The 26204-nt window shown below is 34.9% G+C and overlaps 1 long non-coding RNA gene and 1 pseudogene across 2 annotated transcripts in view; both read left to right on the forward strand.

Annotated features, from left to right (window-relative positions):
• The first annotated feature begins 21955 nt into the window (after positions 1 to 21955).
• Positions 21956 to 26204, forward strand: part of LOC149552050 (uncharacterized) — a 29626-nt gene continuing 25377 nt past the window's right edge. The window contains exon 1 of the long non-coding RNA XR_016352856.1: positions 21956 to 22297. This is a non-coding gene — a long non-coding RNA (uncharacterized LOC149552050). The remainder of the gene's footprint in view (positions 22298 to 26204) is intronic.
• Positions 22296 to 23706, forward strand: LOC149552051 (sufE-like protein 1, chloroplastic/mitochondrial pseudogene; annotated as a pseudogene). The gene has a single exon (XR_016352855.1). The product of XR_016352855.1 is annotated as a sufE-like protein 1, chloroplastic/mitochondrial pseudogene (transcript).

Here is a 26204-nt window from a genome sequence, read left to right on the forward strand (position 1 = left end):
AAAGCCATCTAATGTTTTGTTTTATGTGTTTGTGTAAGTGTAGATGGGGTCATCCTCTAGGTAATTTATTGAAGTTTGACATTGAAATCTTGCGAAGGGGAAAGTGAGGGCTTATGTGAAAGGAAGCTCTTCATATGTTGAATTTGGTGTAGAAGAATTAGTTTTCATGCCCCTGACATTGAATTTCAAACCGAATGATATGAGTATGGACTAATTTGATGTGTGTGAAATTGATTTTAGAAATTACAAGAACTTCATGAATCATATGCAAAGACCTTATCATGTAAATTCGGAATACATCTAATTATAAAAAATCTTATAATGCAAACCAAATTCTCATAAAACTAATACTAAAACTAATTACCAAAATTGATAAGTAGGACTAAAACTAAAACTAAAACTAATACTGAAGGTTGATACTTCTAGGGAGCTTTTAGAGAACATAAAAAAAACAAAAGGACTTTTCAACCAATGTGTGGTGGGGCAGTTGAATCAACAGTCCTAGTTATGGGTAGCAGATAACATATGACTTTAGAAGATAAATCTTTTCTAGTTGAATCAAGTAAATTGGATGTGAGGAAGTAAGGATGTAGCTTCAAATGGGAGTAAAACTTATTATCAAGAATGAAGGAGTTCAGAGCAATTATTAATCAGATGTAAGTCTTCAGATAAATAAGAATTTATAACAATTTCTATCTAATTTTAAAGATTATAATACAATATTTTCAATCAAAACGATACTAATTTTTATATTATAAAATCATGGTAATGAATACTCCAAATGTAACCTATGACATTGTTTGAAAAAAGTTTCAAAGTCATGGTTTTATATTTAATATTCAAGGAGCAATGTCTTTCTATGATTTAGAATTGCCTAGAATATTTTATAGACATTGTCAATGCGTACAACAACAAACCAAAGTTAAGAGAGGTGTTTTTCCACTAGATTGGATAGGTGAAGGGGACAATAGAGTAGCCATCCATCAATATTTAAAAGAGATCCAAGGAAATAATCACCTAGAAACCATGCTAGAGGGTCCAAGGAGGTATAAGTATTATAAAGAAAAAGAGTTTTTAAAAAGAGTATGTGGGTGTGAAGAACTATAACATGTACGATCTAATATTTGGTTTAAAGACACCTTATGATATCAAATATATATCCCTATCCAATAAGATTCAATGTTTCTTATTTCAAACAGGACAAATCCTTCACCATTAAATTTTAATATCAAGCTAATCTTGAAGGTTGGGTTAGCAAAAAATTTGCTCCTCAAACAAAATAAATTCTTTTGTCTTTCATTATGGGTTAATGGAAAAGAGTGGTGCAAAATTACTTACCCAAAACTACTAAATAATTCTCCACAAAAACCCATGCACAAACCAAAAGTGGAATAAATGGTAAACACACCTTGTTCGAGCATATATGTTGATAGAATAAATGGTGAATGTAGAGCTCTGAATTTTGAACCCTAAAATTAAAAATGGTAAAAAGTCAGAAGTTGTGTGTATGTAATTTAGGTAGGTTTTTGGATGCACACATGAAAGAATCTAAAACAAAATCATTTTCTGCAAAAACCCATGCCCAAAATGAAAGCAAAAAAATGGTAAACACACCTTATTGAGAAGATATGTCGACAATAGAAATGGTGAACACAGAGCAAGAGAAAAGTATGAACCAATGAACATGTAGAGTTGCGAAGTCCAAACCTTGATAACTAAAATGGTAAATTTTTTAAGTTAAACAATGTCTTGTACTTATGGGTAGACTCCAAAAAAGTCTTATTAATTTTCAACAACTCCTCAAAAAAGTGTAACCTGGTTTAATTTTCAAATCCTAGTCTAAAGAGGGAAGATTGGTAATTTAATTTTGAGGTAAAACTAGAAGTCTGATATTCTAATTTTATTTTTCCTTTTTTGGCAGAAACAATTTTTTTTTTCAAATCAGGATTTTGCAACTATCAATTCTAGTCATCTTCCACAAACCAAATAGACCCTAAAGGAGAACAAGAGGAAGAAGAAAAAAAAGAAAGAGGAGGAGGATAAGAAAAGAAGGGGAAGGAGAAAAAGGAGCACACAAAGAAGAAGACAAAGGAAAAGGAGAAGAATGAGAAGAAGAATTATCAAAAGGAGAAGGCAATGATGTAATACGCCACTCGAGAACCCAAAAGAAATTAATCAAATATGTTGCAAAGTTTATTAAACTATTTTTTTTAAAAAGTTTAAACAACACAAGATAACAATGTGGAAGCAATATACAAATACACAACAAGTACACATAAACGATTGCAAATACAATTTTCCATTTCTCAAGGGTTCCTCCATGTTGAGTCACATGAAGAAATTATTAATTAGTTTAAGTCTCAAGTACAATGTCATGATCATAAGGAAATAACAGATACATCATCTCATAAGTAGAACATAAATACAACCAATACAATGAAAATACATCCAATAAATAACATCCACTGCACATGCAATAGTGTATGAGAATAGATACAAGCACATTAATAGACAATACAATATCCCATAGGATCTCAAAATACATGATACATAGATACACCAAATGAATAGAAGTCTCCAAGATATGAATAATAATGATAAAGAATACAACTACACCAACGAGCATCCAACATCCAAAAATATGAGTTGGACCCAAATGGTAAGAAGAAACTACCTCCTAACCGTGTGGTCACCCAGTCAAGCTCCCACTCCAACCATGGAACAGAGATAATGTATGATCCACATACAGATAATTAAACTATAAAACAATCCTAGGAAAGGAATTCTGATAGCCAAATCTACCTCAAGGGTAACACAAAATACTCAAGAAGAAGAGATAATCAAAATCAAAAGGACACTCATGTCAATACCAACATCACACACCAAGTCAACATCTAGATACCAAATACAAATCAAGTATCAAGACCAAAAAGATACATCCATCTCTAAATCAATTTCTAGTGTCACAAGCACAATAACCAACATATAACAATTGTCCTTGATAAAAGTAAACAATGAATAATTAACATTCATTAATAAAAGTCAACTGTCAACAATGTTAATCTCATATTGGTTTTGACAAGTGAGTGTCTATACACTTAAGCCATTTACTTAGTTCATTCCGAACAATAACATATGTTGAGCACAACATGTAAGTTAGATCATGTTGAGCAAACAGTGAGTGCCAAGTCACTCATGTGTCGAGACATTCAAGCGTCAAGCATATAGTATGTGCTAAGTGATTCAAGTGTTGAGCATGTAGTGCATACCAAGTCATTCAAATGTTGAGTGACAACATTGAAGTCATAGTTAGTGTTGAGCACTAGGGACTTCAAATGTTGAGTAGCACAATTTTGACATAGTTGTTTGTATTGGCACAAACTACTATGTAAACTATTTTGAGCTTACTTAAGGATTGATTTATGATCTTTTGTTGATAAGGATGAATCTTAAGTGTGAATTCCTATATATTACATGCATCCAATTAGAAAAAGGGAAGGTTTAAGAGGCAATATGGGTGACTCACAGTCATTGATTCATACCTAATCCTAAGTCACCTAGGTCTTCTTAAGGAGGACAAACCCTAAATGTTCTAAGTAGAGACAGAAGGAGAGATAGAGAGAGAGAGAGAGAGAAGAATAGAGAAGGAGAGTTTACATGTGAAAATAGGATATTCATGGTGACCAAGGTATAATGATTTGAGTTACATTGCAAAATCAGTTAAAGGAGAATAGGAGGAAGGAAATAGTGGACAATAGAGAGACATCTACTTAGAAAGGATCAAGTACACATCAATATAGAGGTGATCTAATATCAAGAAATAAAGTGCTAATTGTAGGATCACTGTTGAGACATTCTAACAGGTGAATCAATTAAATCTCTTAACAGAATAGTCCTAACATGTTGTATTGAAATCCTCTAACAAGGTGCTTACTTAATTGTGAGTTGAAGTCCTTTAATCAGGCACACTTCTAACAAGGTGTTGAAATCCTTAATAGGGTAAGACCTAAAAATCTTTGTGAGCTTTTAACATGGCAAACCTTTCATAGGGTAGATCATGTTTTATGATAAAAAATTGTAACCTTCATTAGATACACTTTATTACTGCAGTAGTGAAGATTTGTGGGCGTCATCCCCAGCCCAGTTTTACCTTCTCATTGGAGGGTTTTTGGGTAATCATATTTTGTGCTCTGTGTGTGTGTGTGTGTGTGTGTGTGTGTGTGTGTGTGTGTGTGTGTGTGTGTGTGTGTGTGTGTGTGTGATTGCTTACTTGTTTACATACTTTAGATATATATGCTTCATATGGTATTTTAGTTTACTTATTATATTATGAGATGGATGTATGGTGAATTCTTTTATGGGTGAAACTTTGAAGTACTAATTCACCCGCCACCCCCCCCCCCCCTTAGAGTTTACCTTTCCTATTGTAATTCCAACAATTGGTATCAGAGCTAGTTCTCTAGAAGTAAAGCTTTGCAACTTTGAGGAAAGATCTTGGAAATGGAAGTCTACAAGTTGGAAAAGATTATTGAGAACTAGGAGATTGAAATACAACTCATTCTACATCATTTAAATGAAGCAAGAGAAGATTTAAAGAAATCATTAAGTAGAAGGAAGGAAATTGAGGAAAATGACACACAATTCAAAGAGATGGACACTACTAGACTATTTGCAAATGGAAACTCCAATGAATTTGATGCAAAAATTGCAAATCTAATGGAAAAGAATGGAACTCTAACTGAAGAGATCACAAATCTTAAGATAGAGAAAGAATCACAAGCCATATTACTATGTGAGGTGACCAAATAGAAAAAGAAAGCTATGGAAGACAAAGTCATGATTGAAAATGACAAAAGATTTTTTACTAACAGACTAGAAGAGAAACCATCAGAGATAAATAAGATTGCTCACATGTAATTGGAAATAATGAATCAACTCATGTTTGCTAATCATGAAATTAATAGTAAAGACATTGAGATCACAGCACTAAAGTTGCAGAATGAACAATTGAGCAATGATTTGAAAATGGAAAAGGAGTTTGCTAAAAGTTTCAATAAACCTAGTGAAGCCATCAAGTACTTTGAACAATTGATGAGATCCCCTAGATCTAACAATGGTACATCTGGGCTAGGATACACTAATACTGAAGAAAGAGAATCATCCAAAAGTGTTGAAGAAAGAAGTAACAAAGGTAAGAACTCCAAAACTTATTTTTCATAATTATGGTAAGAAAGGACATATTGCTAATGTTTGCAGGAGTAAGACTGTAAATAAGAATGTTAAGTAGAAGAACATGGGTCATTGCCATAGGTGCAACAAACAAGGTCATCAAGCACATGAATGCAAAAACAAGACCATGCATAGTCAAAGATTTGAAGGATATCGTTATAACTGTCAGAAATATGTCAAACAAGAAGACAATGGTAAAGAACAATGACAACTTTTATAATTGGGATTATAATCGAAGGTATAGTTATCACTAATGTCAAGAGTATGGACATATTCCTAAGAATTGTATTAGAACACATTTCAGAAGTGATTGCAAAAGGTGGTTGAGTCAAATCACATGTTTTAATTATTTGACGACTCGTCACATAAGAAGATATTGTCCAACAAGGTCAAAAGGACCAAGTTGTGAGTTCAACAAAGGCAAAGGAAAGGTAGATATTGAAAATGCCAGAGATGAGATGAACAAGGCATGGAAGAAAAAGGAAGATTGCAACACATCAAGTGTAGATGGGATCACTTCACCCAATGGGTTAGGTGATCACACCTCATCAAATTAAGAAATCAAGAGGTATGTGGGACTGATATTTAAAAGATACACCATACATTAGTTCCAACAATTTAGTTTTGAAAATATTACATATGCATGAATAAAGATGCAAATTGTTGTTAGAAATCAAGAATAAATCTTTAAGTTTTGTCAATTTTCATGTTACTACCAAGCATGAAAAGTTTCATATGGTTGTCGAGTGAAATTTTACTAGATGTTGAGCTAACAAAAATTGTTAGTTAAGGCCAAGCTCATAGTGGTTGCCAAGCATATGGAAAAACACATGGATGCTGAGTGAGCTAGAAATTCAATTGAAGTCAAGCTTACAGCTGTGTAAGCACTTAGCATTAAATGCAGTGTTTTAAGGGCTATTTGATCAATTTATATTCATTTGACATCATTCTAATTTGAAGAAGAGCACAAAGAGCTAAAGGTGATCTAGAGAATTTGATCTAAGCTTTTGTAGGAGATTTAAAAGGTTATTCGACATCATTCCACTCAGATTCACAAGGTATTTATTGTGTGCCAAGCTACACAGTTTTAAATTTCACAAACCCTAGTTTCATGTAATGTCGTCTAGTTCTCCAGTAGCCAAAGGTTTAGAAGGAAAAGAGGTTTTAAATGTTCAATTGATAAGTAATAAAATAAAATAACCTACTTTTAGGGCTATCCAAGCTATAGCTAATAAACAGGATCCATCTAGTGATACCACCATAAGTCTTGATGACTCAAGATGTTAGAAATTGTTACACATGCAAAATTAGACACATAGGAGATATGGAAATCATGGAAATATATGGGAAACTATGTGAAAAAGGAGCATTGAAGGAAGATTTTAAGATTGTTGAGAAGAAAGGGTTAACTCGTGCCCTAAATTCAAGACATAATGGATAAAAAATGTTTAGAGTAGAATTCATGATAACTCTATATGGTTAGAGAATGGGATAGTAAAAATCACTAAGAAGATTGTTCACAAAGCAACAGGGTATCCAACCCTAGATTGGTCAAAGACCATGAGAAGTGAAGCAAAGGAAATAATTGTAAAGAACAAAGGGGCTATGTGGAATAAAAGGGGAATGACAGTTGATACTATCACAAATCCCCTAATAGCTTTTGCAGTGAGGGTCATAGCACACAAGTTTTATCAATCTAGTAGATTAAACAAGTACCCTATGTTGCAATTACTATGGGTTACAAAATTGTGAAGAAGGATCATACTTATGACCTTACCAAGTTATAGTTGCAACAATTGATTGAGAAATTGGGAGTTATAAGGAAGACAAAAAGCGCATAGTGTAAATTCAGATAAATTCTTGTATGTATTTTATTTTATGTGTAGAATACATTTCTTACATTTGGTAAGGTTGCATGGAAGGTGAACAAACCTATTGTAGTTCAGATAAGTGAATTTATTGAGCAACTAGGTGATAACTTTGAATCTGTCATGTTAAGTTATTTTGAAGGTTTCAAACAATCTATGAAGAAAAGATTAAGGATGCCAGTCTCACTATTTGAGAAACATTTTGATGATGTTTACTTCCTAGTTGATATTGATTTCACATTTGTACAAGCATCAATTCCCAGGGTGAGATGGCCAAGGCCATTAGGATATGAAATAAATATTGATGAGGCTAGCAATCACAACATTACTTGTAAAAGAAGTGGATAAGGAAGCTAAAGCATTTGGAAATTATGACTTGGCCAAATCAAAGATCACTATGGAATTGAAGATTGCTTTAGTGATAAGGAAAAAGGACATGCTAGTAAAGAAATTGAAATAAAGATTTGGTGGAGGAACCAAGGAAGAAGAAGATGATGATGATGAAGAAGAACAGGAAACACAAGCTCAAGCACCATTAGCATTGACACAAGGTCAGGGAGAAGACCAACAAGAAGATGAAGAAGAAACTGCAGAAGGTGTTGAGGAAGAAGAAGTTGGTGAAGCACCTACAACTACTAAGAAGAAAAAGAGAAAAGAAAAGACTCAGGCAATGAACAAACCAAAGAAGGTTGCTAAACCTAATCAGCCCAAACCTACAACACCTACCACAAGGGCTAGCACTAGAGTCACTACACAAAAGGCTAAAGAAGTAGCCAAGCCTAAAGAGAAGGAAGCTAGAGCACAACAGAGACCAAGGAGGAAGTATGTTGCTCAAGTTGAATAAGATGAAGAGAAGACTAAATCAGATGAAAACAACCAATTTCAAGTGGTAAGTCATAGTCCCTCTTTAGATTTAGACAATTTATGTGAGAACATAAGGAACAATGTTGATTTATCAAGATTCTCTCACATTGAGTTTGACAATCTTGGGAAGATCGAGAAGAACCAAGTTGAAGAGGCAATATATGCCATGATGGCTATATTTAAAAAAACTCCTCTAGAACTTGCCAACTCCATACCTAAAAGTTTATGCGATAGAATTGAGCACAAATGGCATTATTGTTTAGACATTGAAAAACAAATTAGGGAGACAACCCCTGCTCAAGTTATGCTAGAATTTAGTAAGGTTGAAATGTCAAAAGCCATTAAGAAGTATGTTGTAAGATTTGTGCCAAAATATAGGGCATTTAACATATTGTAAAATAATATAGAGGATGTTGTACAAAAGTCCAAACAAATATGGAAGATAACATATGGACTATCAACATCTAGAGAAGCTGACCAGACACCTATTGAGGTAGGAGAGGATGAAAAAGATGATACTAAACAATGCATAGTTAAGGAAGGCACATATACTAATATTGACAACTAGGCACCAGTTGAGGAAGAACAACAAACATAAAAAAGTGTACAAGACACACAAATGTCAAGTTAGAGAGGATGATATGAACAGGATACTTGTCTAGTCCACTCTCTAGGCCAAACTATGTGACAACCCTGCACTGGTGAGTGTAGATGAAAGTCAAAAGACAAAAACAATAACTATAGGGAAGGAAGTGAAAACAAAAGAAACATCTATAATCTCTCCTCAAGTCACAAGTTTACAACCTTTACAACCTATGTGGTATATCAAAGGAAGGAGACAACAAGTTTCACTGTAAGTACACTTATGCAAGACACTCTAGTCTTAGTAAATGTACCAGAAACTAAAAAAGAAAAGGATGAGACAATTGCAAAAGACAAGATAGAAACACCAGAAAATGATGGCACTCAAGGCCAAATAGGTCAAGTAGCTACACCTGCACCTCTAACACAAGATCAAGGTGCAACTGGAACTACAAAGGAAGAAAAGGACAAAACTGAAGAGTCAAGTTTGACACCCAAGCCAAAGGAGCTACTAGCTATTCAAGCATTGGTGACATTACCAAAATCCAGTACTCCTTCCAGTCAAACTCTTCAGAGGTCAAGAAAAAATGCTACACCGTTGTAATTTTCAAGGCCGAGTCCTAGCTCATCTAAGGCAGAAGAGGTAATTACTTATGGAGATATTAACCTAGATGAAGAGATTCTATTGCTAAATTTGATTTTGCAACAATCACAACTAAGCAGATGGGTATATTACAAGAGGCCCTAGCAAAGAAGAAAAATCAAGAACTATTTGAAGGGAGCATAAGTAGAAGCAAGCTTTGATTGACATCAAAGAGATTTTCCTAGATGCATTTAGTTTGCCGACTCCAGATGAAAACAAGTCAATCGTTGAACAATTAACCAATATAGTGGAAAGGGTTAGTGACACAAACCTAGATACTAATGTAAAATTACTAGAATGATCTGAAAGGAAGTTTTGAAATAAGGTAAATGAGAAGATATCAAGTGTTATTGCACTGACATAGGTTGAGCTAGCAACTAAGATAGAAAGTGTGAAGAAGGTAAGTTAGAGAAAATTTTCTCTTTGTACACCAAAACTGTGTAATCCTACACTTTTCACACAAGAAGTAAGGAATCACATCCTAATTTTGGAGAACCATATGCAGTCACTCAGTGCTAGCTTTCCCAAGTCTCCAACTCAAAGTGAGAAACATTTCAGGAACCTCTTGCAATCCCAGAGTCAGTTAACATCATTACAAGTAGATGAAGCCAACATAAGGGCTAAACTAATCAACATCCAATCGACATTGACTCCTCACATATAGATATTACACAAGAAACTAGGCTATGTAGAAACACTTATGAAGAAAGACCCCAATCTTTCTACATTGGATGACTTAGTCCACCTTGCTACCGAGCTGACCATCCAAATCAAGTCTTTGGAGGTAGCTTCTGATAATTAGGATGCAACTATTAAAATTATACTTGAGGTCCATAAATCTTTTTTGGACAAATACACTATTAGTGTATAACCCATTGTAGTGCCTCTCCCATTTGACTTCTGTAAGTCATTTTATTGGATGCAACCTTGTTGATCTTTTGTTGTGATGGATCATGATTGTGACCATGAGTGGTCTACACCGTTGAGGTGTTTGGATTTATGTTTCTCTATCAGTTGCTTTGATTATGCTTTTGACTGATCTATGAGATTATGATATGATTTATGGTTCACTAAGGTTTGTGCCAGTGCTTACCAGAATCGATGTGGTATCATGAGGTTGTTCTATGATTACCCTGAGATGTATGCAGAGATTGCACTGTGTACTATTACCATGCTACACTAGACTAGGTTCTTGTAGTAGTGGATAGTCATGTTTATGACTATGTTCGCTTATGTGTTTTAAGTGCCTTTTAATGTTGTTTAAACAATCATTATTAAATGCTTCAGTATTTAGAAATGGATTGTTCATGTTGGAGTATTTGGTTATGTGTTGCAGACATTTACCTTGTTATATTTTGATCTGAGAGATATCTGTTACTTATGTGATGTTTTATATTTGAGAGGGTCAGATGTTATACTTTGATTTCAGTATCATAGATTTTAGAGTACTATGTTGTTCAATTGATCATATTGCATAATGATGTCATTTTGAGATGACAGTGTGTTTTATGATGATATCTGGTTATCTGGTATTTGGACATACCTCTAATTATGTTAGGTGATGGATTTAATTCTATGGTTATTTACTTCATTCCTACGTTGTTATGCTTTATGTGAACGTGAGTAATGTAAATAAATTATTTTAATATAATTAAATAAATGGTTAAATTAGGTGATTTAATGCATTTATTGCTTCTCTATGTTATTATATGCAATTGCACTTGATCATGTTGTTTAGTGTGCAAGATTTATATCCCTGGCAGTGGCACATGGAGTTAGTGATTTAGCTATTCATATTTTACCAATGTCGTCCTTGTATGGTTGATGTATCCTTATTTTAATTATTTAATTAAAGCTTTTGGTGATTATTAAATCTGAACTCATTTGCATTATGTGATTAGACCAGTAAGCGAGTCTATGCATTTAGAGGTTCGCATTGTCGCGAAAGTTGTTAAGGAGATTCATGTGTTTTTGGGTTTTCGAGCTTTTTATTTGATTTATTTTAATTTTTGGCAGCATTGCTATAGTTGAATTCCTATTTCTAGGAATAGCCTATTTTTGTTTGGGTCGATTCGGGGTTTAACTAGGTTGGCTAGTTAATTGCCCTAATCGATTATTCACTTGAAAAGTGAATAAATATCCAAAAAAGAATTTAATTCCTCACTTCTCACTTTTGGATTAGAAAGTTGGAGAGTAAAACCTAAAATCCTCTTCATGAGGATTTACTATTTTTTTCATTGTGGGAGCTACGGGCGTGGGATCGTCATGAGGTTGAGCTTGTTGGATCAAGCTCGAGGAAACCTTGGATTGTTGCAATTTTCAACTACTTCTACGTGCTATTTATTTTATGGTTTAGATTCCTGTTTTGCCCTTTTGGCTGTGAGGTAGGGCTTTCCTGTTTTATTATTTTTGCTCTATTTTTGCTTCTGTTTTTGGTAGCCATTTGTTTGGAGGCTAAGAACTAGTGTTCCCCTCTGTTTCTATATGTTAGTTCTACTCGGTTGGGTAGGTATGAACATTTGCCTGCTTTTCGAAATGAGGGTTTGGAGTTTTACGTCATTATGCTGACCGTTTTTGCATACGATGTCCGAACTTGATTATTTTTGGATTTTTAGTATTTTTGTGCCCAAAGGCCAAATGGGTTTTAATTTTGAAGTTTTCCAAAATTTTGGGGTTTTTACCTCATTTTGTGTGTCGCCCTATTCTCTCAGGTTTTCTTGGCACAATGTGGGTTGTGGACCTTGATGATTTGTTTGGATATCAATTACACCTTTGTTGCACTTTTATGTTGCATTGGGATGCATGTCACATCTATACTCCCGACGTTGTGTTCAGTTGAGTGATTTTATACCTGGTTTTATGGTTTCTTGTGGACCTTTGTTTTTGTTTCATGGACACTAGGATTCATGTAGAATCCATGCTCCTGGATTGAGGTCAATTGAGTGAGTTCATGATGTTTTTGGTCTTGCTACATCATTGGGATTTGTGTAGAATCCATACTCTCAGATTGAGGTCGGTTGAGTGATTTCATGATGTTTGGTCTTGTTACATCATTGGAATTCGTGTAGAATCCATACTCCTAGATTGGGGCTGATTGAGTGATTTCATGATGTATGATTTTATTGGCTCTAGGATTCGTGTAGAATCCATCCTTCCTATGTTGCTTTTAGTTGGGTGTTATCTTTTACATTGTGTTCTCATCATGTCCTTTTGTTTTGATCTTTGTGATGGTGGTGTGCCACACACGAGTACGTGCACATACATTTATCGGGTGACTTGCGAGGCCCGATCTTCCATGGTACTTCCAAAAGTTATGATCATTGGGGTTAGGATGGGACTATGCATGTCCACGGGCACTTGTTGTAGGATGAGCATGGGTAGGGTAGGGTAGCATATGGAGGGGGCTTCTATCTTGCAGCCTGGTGTCATGATGCCATAGGGTTGGCAGAGGAAGTTTTAAGTAAGTGATAACTAAATAAAATGTGTGTGTTAATAAAATTAAAGATAATAAAGGAGTTGAGTCTACACAGTGTATGAGCCTTCCCTTGAGGGAGTTGAGTCTGCATAGATCCGAGCTTGGGCTTGTCGATGCCAAGCGACTCTCCATGATGTCAGCCCCTACTTAGTAGCTTATTGAGTGTCTGACCAAGACCTATACTCCTTACCTTGTCTTAGGTTCTTGGTTACAACCATCATACTGTCTGGCGTGAGTGTTAGCCATGGATGTTGTTTTGTGTGTTTGTGGTTGGATCATTATCTCCATCAACATGATGGGTGTGGACCTATGGGTGCCACGTGGTTGGGAGGCGTAGCTACCTCTACCACTGCTAGGGACCGGTGTACAAATATGGTCTTGTCTTAGTGTGATTGTTGCTAGATGTTTTCACTTGATGCTTCGAGTTCCTGAGTATGCTTTCTTATGATTTATGCTTTCATTGGAACGCTTGGATATCATGTTTATATTGTGTTAGTTTATTTGATGCATTTTCATATTATGATGTTTAGCATATGACTTGATGATGTGAATTGTTGTATTGGATTATCTATTGCTTATCGCTTATTGGTTAGCATGTTAGATTTTCTTATTATGCTGATTAGCATGTAATAGGTGATGTTATCTACTGGTAGCATCATCTTATGCTTTACTACTAGCATGTTAGGTTTCCTTATGCTTTTGGTTATTAGCATGTTTAGTAGTGACGTCCCTATTACGATAGTACCGATGATTCGATCGGTGGCTTGGAATGTTACGCACGGGGGATTGCTAGGATCCATGATGGTCTTATGATGCTATTGACGGTTGGGAGGAACCATGTTCTTAGTTTGGTTGTTTAGTTATTGTGGTGTTATTTCTATATATTGTGATGTTGTTTATGTTCACTGTGATGTTGCTTTCAGTACGTTCTATTATTTCTATATTTTAGATGGATCAATGTTACTCCTTCTTGATTTCTTGGCATATTGTTGATTATGCACTCGAGTGTTCACTCCTCAATTTGTGTGGATCCGGTACTCCCTCAGTGTGGAGGTCCTAAACTCAAATTTTCTCTATTTTTCCCCTTTTGTATTTTCCTTAAGTGTTTTTGTGTTTCTATGGGTGACATTTTATCAGCATGGTGCAACACAAAAACGTATCACATGCCCATTGAAACTCTATCATGCGTCCCTTAGTTCTATTGCATGCCTCTTGGAGAAATATCACACGATACTCGAAAGTATCGCACCTCCTTGTGAGAAATGTCGTACAACACCCTGAAAGTGTCACACACCTTTGAGAGAAGTATCGCTTAGTCCCTGAAAGTTTCGCCCTCCTTCTTTAGAAATGTCACGCGATACTTTTCTATGTTGTATTAAAGTATCACTTGATTTTTGTAAAAACTTGTGCGGGTGGGCATCACACACTTTTCAGTCTGGTTTGAACTTTTTGAGAGTTGATTTGGATACCCTCTTCAGTGTTCTTCAACCCTATGGTGTTGCTTTTTGATTTTTGTTGTGTGTGTATTTCAGTTGTTTGTCTCTTGGGGTTTAAAATATATCGTTTAATACATCAACTTATACTTAAGATATATTTTAATATATGTGACGAATCTTTTGAGATAGGTTTCAGACCTCTTAGAGATGAGATAAAGATTCTAGGAAATTCCAAGCTTCAGAAATCCAGACTTAGCTGATTTTTAGGGCTTCAAGATTTCAGACTTAGTCAAATTTCAAGATTCTACATCCTACCCCAGCTTGGTGTTTTGTTGATGAGTGGTCATTTCTTGTGCGTGGTTGTTGTTGGCTTTTGTTCACGTGTGTCAGTTTGGTAGTGGCGTTTGGAGATCTGTTGGTTGTCGGGATCATGGTGAAGTCTTTTGTTGTGATCTTTGTGATCCCTGTATGATGTTGTCATGTGCATTCATACTTGTAATTTTTTTTTAATCTTGGCTTGTATTGGATCCTTGTTCCAAGGATCTTTAGGCAAGGCATTACACCCATTGAAATCAATGTCAAAAAAGGGGGAGTAAGAGCAATGGGGGAGCAAGCAGAGTAATGAGATATCTATACCCAAGGGGGAGTGAGAGACAAAGAACAAAGGGGGAGTAAGAGACCAACAAAATGCAATCTACTCAATAGGAAAAATATTTTTATATAGAATACAAAATAGAACAGAACATTCAACTCATGGGGAGTTATGAAAATTTGAGGTACAAGTCATGTGTTGCAAAATTTTGATATTTTAAAATTTTGTATGGAAGCCAAATAAATATCTATGTTATGATCATAAGGATAAGATTATTAATGCATGACCAAGTGTTTTTGACACTCATGTCAAAGGGGGAGATTGTTAATCTCATGTTGGTTTTGACAAGTGAGTGTCTATACACTTAAGTCATTTATTTAGTTCATGTCGAACAAGTAACATATGTCGAGCACAACATGTAAGTTAGAGCATGCAGAGTAAACAGTGAGTGTTGAGTCACTCATGTGCCGAGTCATTCAAGTCCCGAGTAAATAGTATGTGTCAAGTAATTTAGGTATCAAACAAGTAGTGCATGCCAAGTCATTTGGATGTCGAGTGACAACATTGAAATCATAGTTAGTGCTAAGCACCAGGGACCTCAAATGCAGAGTAACAAAGTTTTGATATAGTTGTTTGTTGTTGGAAATGATTGAAAAGATCATAAGGAAGATTGTTGGAATGATCATATGGAACTGGTAAATAATGTTCTCAATCATTGTTTTGTCATTGATGTCAAACTTGCTACTTGCAGGAATGACAATTGCTTTAGTGATCCAAATACTATCAATTAGTTGATTAACAAGGAGGAGGAAATCAATAAGATGTAACTAGAACACCTAGAGAAAGGTTGAAGTTATGATGTTGGAATGAAGTAGAAGGATCAGTCAAGCCATTGATGAAATAATGTACTGATGACATACTCTAAGACATAGAGAATGGGCACACTGAAACATATCAAAGATATAAGGTTTTAGCTAAGACATCTGTAAAGCCTAACTAAAGTTCATTAGAGAGAAGGAGTCGAGCAAGCTAGTAGGTGCCGAACAGATTCCTAGTTGAAGCCGAGCAAGTTCAACTTCAAGTGCCGAGTGATACGGAGTTTATCAAGTGTCGAGTGATATCAAGTGCCGAGTGATCCAGAGTAATCAGGTGTCGAGTGATACAATTTTATTTAGGTGCTGAGCTATCTAGGAAATAGATGCTGAGCATCAAAAAACCAATAGTGCCAAGTAACATAGAGATGCCGAGCATCAGTAAATCAATAATGCCGAGTTGCTGCATTATTTCGATAATCGAAAATTTGCCAGATCTAAGCTGACAAAGTTGTTATCTAGAAGTCTATGAATTAAATGGAAGATAAGAATCATGAGCTGGTGGCATATAACACCATGTAGAATGTTTTTGAGGTTACAATTAGAACCTAGACAAAGTTTCTAGATAAGAACAAGATATGAGGTAGATATATTGTATCCTACCTAATCCATTTGAAACCCTACAAATTGGAGAGGGAGAATTGAGCGGGAAAAGGAAAATTAGATTTCTATTTAAGGAGCCATAAGGTCATGAAGCAAAGAGTGAGAGGTTGTCAAGCATGAAAGCATAAATTGCTGAAGAAGGTGCTAAGGAGAAGAAAGCACAAAAATATTGTTTGGATAGACGACCACAAGAATGATTGCATTGGCATGATGAGTGAGAAGACTCAAGGAGACGAAGCTTGAGAGGAAGACAAGCTGTCAGAGCTGAAATGATTAAAGCCAAGAAATAGGACTGAACTGAAGAAGTGATCTGAAATTTGCAAAGTATGTTGTAAGTTGTATCAGATCAAAAGGCCATTATTGTTACTCTCTAGCAATTGTAACAGATAGTTTAAATCCTATGGACTTAGGTTGGTTTAATAGCCATAAGGTAAATCCTTTAACAAGGTGACATTCCAAGTGAATGTTCAGAAGTCCTTTAACCAGGCCCATTCCTAACACTTTGGTGAAATCCTCTAACAAGGTCACATTTAACAGAGTGTTGTAAGCCTTTAACAGGGCAGGCTTTTAACAGGGCATCACTTTAGAAGAGTGAAAATCAAGTAGCATGTTACTGGTGGTTTTTCCCAAATTGGGTTTCCACGTAAATCATTGTGTCATGTGTTGATCTTGCATGTTTTATCTCTGCATGTTGATTTATTGTAACTTGCTAATATGGTTGATTTAAGTTTGGATGAATGAAAAGTGTATGGATTCATTAAAAGTAGTGAAAAAGTGTTATTAGGGCATTTGGACCTTGGATAACTGATTCACCCCCCCTCTTAGTTATTCTAAAAGAATTCTAACAGTTTGTATTGACACAAACTACTATGCAAACTATTTTTGAGCCAACTTAAGGATTGATTTATGATCTTTTGTTGATAAGGATGAATTTTAAGTGTGAATTCCTATGTATTACATGCATCCAATTAGAAAAAGGGAAGGTTTAAGTGGTAATATGGGTGAATCATAGCCATTGATTCATACCTAATCCTAAGTCACGTAGGTCTTCTTAAGGAGGAAAAACCCTAAATGTTCTAATTAGAGATAGAAGGAGAGATAGAGAGAAGAGTAGAGAAGGAGAATTTGCATGCACAAATAGGATATTTGTGGTGACCAAGGCATTATGATTTGAGTTACATTGTAGAATTAGTTAAAGGAGAACAAAGGAAGGAAATAGTTGACAAAAGAGAGACATTTGATCAAAAAGGATCAAGTACACATCAATATAGAGGTGATCTGACATCAAGCAACAAAGTGTTAATCATAGGATCACTATTGAGACATTCTAATAGGTGAATCAGGTAAATCTCTTAACAGAGTAGTCTTAATAGGCTGTACTAAAATCCTCTAACAAGATGCTTAACTGTGAGTTGAAGTCCTTTAATCAAGCACACTTCTAACAGGGTGTTGAAATCCTCTAACAGGATAAGACCTAAAAGTCTTTGTAAGCTTTTAACAGGGCATACCTTTCATAGGGCAGATCATGTTTCATGATAAACATTGTAATTTTCATTGGATACACTTTATTACTGCAGTAGTGAAGATTTGTGGGTGTCATCCCCAGCCCAGTTTTACCTTCTCATTGGAGGGTTTTTGGGTAATCATATTTGTGTCATATATGTGCGAATGCTTACTTGTTTACATACTTTAGATGCATATGCTTTATATAGTATTTTAGTTTACTTATTGAATTGTGAGATGGATGTATGGTGAATGTTTTTATAGGTAAAACTTTGAAGCACTGATTCACCCCCCTCTTAGAGTTTACCTTTCCTATTGTAATTCCAACAAACAATAAATGACATCAAATCAATAAGTAACAACTCACAACAAATAAACCATCAAAAGTAATACCTAACAAGTACATCACTAATAAATACACCATCAGAGGCAAATATAAAGAAAACGTGAAGGAGACTTAGGCTACATACTAGGGATTGTCATCACATGGTCAAAATACTTGAGTAACCCTGGACTGGTCTCTCACTAGACCTCAGACCCTCAAGCGTTGAGTTACCCTAGACTAGTCACTCTAGACTCCGTACCTTCAATGTGACACATGCAGAACCAAAATACCCTCTCATGAAGATGAGAAAAACTAGTCACACCTCTCATTAGGTGTCATCCCATTCCCATCCTTAACCTATACAAGCACTCAAGGCATGAGGGAGGAAAAATCTCTAACTTATCTTTTTAATATTTTCTAAATATTTTTATTGCTATGTTATTACTTATTATACAACTTACAATGAGTTACCTTGGTAGTCGCTTTGGGCTCTAACCCCCATCGCAAGCCACTTCCATAGACATGTACATAGACTACCTTCCCAAAACTCAAAAGCCACAATTGTGTATCATACCACACAAATAATACCGATCGAATTCAGTTCCTTAACAGGCATCCTGAAAATAACCTTGGTTCTCAAAACTTAAGTTCTCATAAATGCTCATCAAAATAAATCTTATAAAAGAAATCTCAATTTGAATCATAAAATACATCATGACATCAAGTCAAATAATCATAAAAGAAATCTAAAAAATGCCTCAGGTGCACATACTAACTTGGCCAACTAAACAACCCACAAAGAAAACCATCATGAAAATAAAGATCACAAAACTATAAATAGAATATAAAAAAATACATAGTTTTTAGCTACATAATTTAATTTCATCAATAACTTTTTCTTTTCAAAATCTACAACATAATTCTTTATCCAAAAGTTAATACAATAAATTAATAAGCATTATGCAAGCACCCAAGAAGACACAAAGTAGACAAATCTTTCAATAAAATTCTACAATGGGTTTTCAAATCCTACCTCAAAACCACAACTAAAATTTGAGACAATTTGTGAACGCACACAAATCCAAACCCTCTGAAACTTTCAACAATTCTTTTGATTCAATTCCACATTTTGCTCCGCAAAATTTGTGTGTCTCTCAAATGAACTACCAACCCCTTTATAAACAACCATAACCCTAACTAAGGTTTCTGTTCTCCAATATTTCAAAAGCCACTAACTTTATTAAATAATAATTACTTTTATTATTTAATCCTTTCATGCACACTTAAAGATTTTACCTTCTAATTAAAATTTTATTTTATTTTATTTTCCTACACTTTATTAGTTAATTGGTCAAAGTCTTGATTATTTATCATTTATTTATTATTATTTGTGAAGATCAGTTATTATCATTTGTTAAGCTTGAGTGGTTTCAAACCCAAGACCTCCCCAATGAGAGGCTTACAAGTTACCGTTGTGTTGTAGGCTCTTGCCTTAGTGCAAATACTATTTAATGTGTAGTTTATTATATAAATTAATAATGATAATTAAAGCTCATTATTAAATGTAACTCTAATTTAATTATTATTAATTAAATAGTTATAATAAAGTAATATTAAAATTTTAATCTTTTAATCCATTAATTCTTTTTTAAAATCCAACTTCTTAAATTAGACTTTAAAATTAAATCTTTAAACTAAAGCACATATTTAATTAATATTTAATATCTTCATATTTTAATTTCTCTTTAATCAATTTTTTGAATTAGACTTCTAAATTAAGTCTTTTAAATTAAATCTTATATTTAATTAGTTTTTAATTAATTAACTATTCTCAAATTTTAATATTATCTTTTTAATCAAAAAATATTTAATAATTTTCCATATTATATGATTAACCCAAATATTATAATTAAATCATTTACCAAATAAATCACATAGCCAAATCCACATAAAAGCAACGTTACCAAAACTGACTAAAACTCAAAATCAAACAACAGAGGCAAAGATAAACTCATGGGTTTAAAAATGGCAAAAAGTTAAATACATGTCCTCCTTCTCAGGATAACTAATTAGGCTATGGATGGGATTGGACCTGAACATAATCTCCCCATTCTTACCATTGAGTTATTGCGATAGGGCACACTCATCTTGGCAATTCAAGGAAGTTGATGCTCAATACTTGCAAATTTGTATAAAAGACAAGCATGTATATATATATATATATATATATATATATATATAAGCTAAACAGATAATGGCAGGGAGTGGTACATCATATAGATCATGACTAGAAGGTGATTACAACTCCCTCCCTCAACCATATCAGGCATGTCAAACATAAATGTAAAACAAGCACACACACACACACACCCCATACACATGCAAGTATGGGGTAAGTATAATAGCAAATCCTAAATACAAATAACATCATATTATACCATGAACATCTCATCATTGCGATGACATAATAAACATATTTTTAAGACACTATATGACATCATCATAAAAGAGATTTCATTAACTAAGAGCAATTAAAGCATCATCACTGTATGTAGGAAATTGTTACAACCTGATGTGATCAATTACTCAACATATCAAAGTATTGCATTTCAAATATCAAATAAGGGCTAACACATCTATAGAAGAGTCATATAAAACTTTAACAATTAAGTCTACAATGATAGCAAAAGAGGGGTATTGCAAATGAAGGAGGAGGAGAAGATGAAGAAAAAAAAATAGAAGAAGGATATGAATAACAAATAGAAGTATAAGCAGAAGGGAAATGAGAATAAACTTAGATTCCCCTCCCTTCAACCTCCTTTACATTAACTAAGGTATATCAAGTTACATCCCAATATCAAATGATTTGTTAAAAGGAAAATATAAATCTAAGAAAATAAAAGGAGGAGAAGAAAAGAAGGGAAATGAGAAAAAGAAGCACAATGAGAAGAGTGAAGGAAAAGGAGAAGAAGAAGAAGGAGAAACATCAAAATAAGGAGGCAATGAAAGAGGAGGAGGAGAAGGAAAAACAATAGAAGAAGGATAAGAATAACAATTAAAAAGAGTATAAGTAGAAGGAAAATGAGAATAAACTTAGATTTTCCTCCCTCAAACCTCCATTACATTAACTAAGGTATATCAACTTACATCACAATATCAAATGATTTGAAATTTTTTAGCAAAAAGAAAATAGAACTCCAAGAATAAAATTACCATTTTAAGATCAACTTTAGGATTTATGATTACAAATGAATTTGTGACATAAGTGGGAACATGGTTCAATTAAAATTTAATTTGGAGTTACTTCAATATAATTAGATCAAAGATAGTGTTAGGGTTAGGGTTCAATTAGCGATAGAATTAGTGATAGAATAAGGGTTAACATCATGGTTAGAGTTCATGCGTGTTATATTAGGATTAGAATTTGCTTAAATTTAAGGTTCTATTTAGGATTCTTGCTATGGCCATAAAGTTTAAAACTTGATTCCTCATTTTAGATCGCAAACTCAAAATACCTATGTCAAAACATTCTTTCAGAAACTTCTTAATTAGGTATGCTAGATGCCATTAACTTTTTCTCTAACACAATGATATATGCTTAAATTTAAGGTTCTATTTAGGATTCCTTCTATGACCATAAAGTTTAAAAATTGATTCCTCATTTTAGATCGCAAACTCAAAATATCTATGTCAAAACATTCTTTCAGAAACTTCTTAATTAGGTATGCTAGATGCCATTAACTTTTTCCTAACACAATGATATAATTTTGTAGTTAAACAACAATTAAAAATTAATAAAAAATAAGTCAAAATAGCGTGGTATTCTACGATTAACTATTGTACCTCCTTCTTGTACAAATACTATTATATATAATAATAATAAATATAATTATATTATATTCCAAGTATATAATATATATAGTTAAAAAGACTACATAATATAAACAAATAGGATAGCATAACCCCCGGCCACCAGGGCTATTTTAATTTTGAATCAGGGATGATAACGCCACCTAATTCATGAAACCACACCCTTATCTCGCTGGAACCATCCTCAAGATTCCCAATTTGTCTTTCGCTTCAGATATCCGTGGGAATAATCAATTAATTGTCATGTTATGGCCACGTAAAATTTCATTTGAATTGAATTAGGATTATATATGAAAGTAATATTTGAGGCGGTTGATGAGCGTTGGCGAGAACCCGAAATTGCCGAACTCAAAGTGGTGATTCCTCTGAAGCGGATCCAGTTTGTATGCACAAGTTTCTTCTGTATCAACAAACTCGGAGAAACTTGCAGCCGAGGTAGTATTATAGCTTTCCTTTCTCAAGCTGAATCCTCTCTGTTCGTTGGCAATGTCGATATCTAATTGTTTAGGCTCATCATTTAGTATATCATTTGGAGGACCCGATAAGTACGCTTTGCCCTCAATAACCCTCAATCGTAAGAAAAATCTATGTTTTAGAAAACCCATTCGCAGGAAATTATTAATTCCTGCAATTTCCCCTGCCTTCTTAACTACATGCGTTCAAGCTGTTGACCAGCTTCCCCCAAAGCTCGATGACATCATAACACTTTTTGAGGGGGTCTCTGAACCTCGTGCAAAATATGAACAACTCTTGCACTATGGGAAAAAATTAAAACCCCTGGCGAAACAATTCCAGAACAAGGAAAACAAAGTTGAAGGGTGTGTTTCCCAGGTGTGGGTTAGGGCATTCCTGGATGATAACAAAGTTTATTTTGAGGCGGATTCGGACTCTGTTTTGACGAAGGGGTTGGCTGCCCTTTTGGTAGAGGGGCTTTCTGGGTCTTCTCCTGCTCAAATTATGCGCGTTACCCCTGATTTTGTACATAGGTTGGGTCTTAAACAGAGCTTGACACCTTCTCGCAACAATGGGTTTTTGAATATGCTCAAATTAATGCAAAAGAAGACACTTCAGGTCTTTCTGGAGGCTGAAAGGGCAGCGAAAACAAAGGATGTTAACGTTAACTCCAAAGACCTGGATTTCGATGGAATTAATGTTGTTGGTGAGGCCAAACAAGAGCCTTCTGTTGGAATTGAGGAAAAAGAGATTGATTCCGTTGGGTCAGCTGTAACTTCTAGACTGGACAGAATTAGGCAGAAATTAGAAACAGAATTGGAGCCAATGGTGTTGGAGATGGAAGATGTTTCACATCAACATGCAGGTCATGTAGCAATGCAGGATCAAGCCAAGGAGACTCATTTCAACGTCAAAATCGTTTCGGCTAAATTTGAAGGACTCAGTCTTGTGAAGCGTCATAGACTTGTATATGAACTCTTGGATGCAGAGTTGCAAAGTGGGTTGCATGCCCTGTCTATTACGGTAAAAACACCACTCGAAATGGAAAGAATGTAACCTATGCGTGACTAGAGGAGGCTTCTTTGTGGTCTTTAGGAGAATGAAGAAGTGATTTTAAGGAAACATGCCAGTTTTTAAAGTTATATATTTTTGGCTCCTTCATTGCCTCCTTACAGACAGTTTTTCACTTATACGGAGTATGTACGATTATCATTTAGCGCTTCTTCTGATTCCTCAAAATGATTATGGTTTGGTAATCAAAAAGAGTATTTGTATTCTTCTGAAAGAAATCCATTGTATTGCGCGGCCAAGCTTCAGAAATCTTGAGGAAAGAAGTCAATGTGAGCAAATCCATATAGAAATACCAAAGCTCTCAATCTGATTTGTTGTTACTGTGGCTGTTATCATTTTGTAGTCTTGTCTTTAAATTTTATCGCACATAGCTATTTCATCGTCCTATTTAACTTTTAAAATCCATTGATCCTGGGAGAGCATTATTAGATTGACAAGCATGCATTTCATGTTTAGGCTCATAAATTGTTGTGAATAAGAGATAATAATAGCATATATCTACATGTGAGATCACATAGATATCTTAGCATGGTTTCACAGGATAGTTAATGGATGCCACCAGTGGCCAAAGTAAAATCTGCTGAATGCGATGGCTGAAACTTATTTTGCAGCTGCTGAGATACCTACAAATTTTGTAATCAAGTTCTTTTGACTTATGTGATGTGAAACCATGTATGATACAAAATTCAAAGGATTGATTTGCGATTTTTATGCAGAAATCTTCCAAATAATTGTTGATTTACTTGTATATCAATTTAATACATTTTTACTTTATGCAAGGAAATAAATTGGTTCATGTTTTCTAGTGTTTACTTGTGCTTGTCTACTAGCTATGTAATACTTAAGTCATTTGCAGAATTGAGAACATAACTGATGCAGCAAGAATCCTAAGGTACCCCTGCTAGAGGTAATCCGGATCCCTGCAAATAACCACACAACAGAAACACAACACAAATACACAATTTGATACCAAATGCATCTCTTTATTCATAAAACAACTGTTTACATGCAATGTGCCCTGCTATAAGGCTTTCCGGGTTAGGGCCAAATACAAAAAGCAAATACAAAATAGTTCTGCAAGGTCCTTCAAGATCCAACTCCAGACTAATACCAGCTAGTCCAGATCCACAGTTTGGTAGGAAACGCCAAGGAAATCCCAACCTATGCTCACAAGCCCACCAAGCAATCTCCTAGTTTACCAAGCCTCAGCTAGTAGCCCTTCAAAGTTCGGTCCTATACTTCATCCTATTCTCCAAGATGGATGATCTAAAAATCATGATTTAAGACTCCACAAAACCCCTTTACTTATACCCAACTAAGCCACAAGTCGGCCTAGCCCATTACAAATTAAAATAAACCCTTACATTAAATATTTGCATAAGCCACAAGTCGGCTGCAGCACAAATTAAATACACACACAATTTAAATGCTAAAAGTCGGTTCACTGATGACTCGAGCACCATAGGAACCAAGACCAAACTGAGAGTTAGAGAAAACCATGCCGAGTATCAGCATTCCACCAGACACAATCGAGTTCCTTCACTAATCGAGCACCAATATGTGCCGAGTCCTTTAGAAGCAACCGAGCCCCTCCATTGACCATGCTGCTTGGGCAACATTACTGTTGAGCTCCCAGTGCAATCCGAGTTCGCAGTATTTGCTGAGTGCCCCAAGCGTTGGCAAACATCTTCATTAACCGAGTCACTCGGTTAACACAACAACCGAACCGACTCAGTATCGATTGAGTCACCCTTCATTCTTTGGCCGAGTCCTCCAACTCCAAGGTCAAACCACACCAATATGCAAGATTGCTAGCCAACCAAGGATGCTCTTGCATCAGACACCCCAGGTTCAAAAAGATGTTCTTAAAAGTTGGAAGAACATCTTCTGGGACTCAACACATAAATCCCAAATTGGTTCTTCACATACATATCTTCCAAGTCCTCAACTTGTACACTCTTTCCCATGATCTTCTTCTGCGTCTTCACATCCATCCTCGGTGTGCTACAGGTATGCTTTCCATGCTGATCTCTAACCCTCTTAGAATCCTTCAACTCAACTCGGCTGCCAATACTTAGGTTCTTCCTATCGAGCTCTTCATTCTACAAAGGAATCAGGGAATGCTTCCTGCCACCTTTCTCAATTGTAAATACATTCTTAACACAATCATGCACGACCCTGCAATCATATTGCCAAGGTCTACCAAGCAATACATGGCAACTATTCATGTCCACAATATCACACAACATTCGATCCTTATACTACCCAATCTGGAAATCAACAAGGCACTGCTCCCTCACTTCCAAAGCATGCCCACCTTGCAACCAACCAATCGTATAAGGATAAGGATGTCTCATTCTCTTCAAATCAAGTTTCTGAACCATCTCCTCAGCAACAAGGTTGTTAGTACTACCACCATCCACAATCACCGTGTAGACTTTATGTAATGCCCCGCCAAGGGATCCAAAGAATTAATCTAAAATTTCACTAAGTTTGCCAAACAATTTTTTTAAAAGATGAAAGTAACACTATTCACAACATACATATAGTAACGGAAGCAATAACAACAATTCAAATGAAAGTAAACATAACATACATAACAGTTACATTCTTTAAAGATCCCTTAACGTTGTATCACATCTAAGCATAACTATCCATCTAACATCACATCCTTAAGGATACAACCAACATTCATAAATCACATTTTAAATTGCTCAATCATCCACTGTACATGAAATATAAAGTCTAAGTGATCTCATCACATAATAAACTGAATCCATAGCACAATATCTGATAGTCTCAAAACAATGCTGCTAAC

This window comes from Cupressus sempervirens, chromosome 6 (assembly GCF_028749045.1).
Source record: "Cupressus sempervirens isolate cs-2001-9-10 chromosome 6, ASM2874904v1, whole genome shotgun sequence".
In the NCBI taxonomy this organism is placed as follows: domain Eukaryota; kingdom Viridiplantae; phylum Streptophyta; class Pinopsida; order Cupressales; family Cupressaceae; genus Cupressus; species Cupressus sempervirens.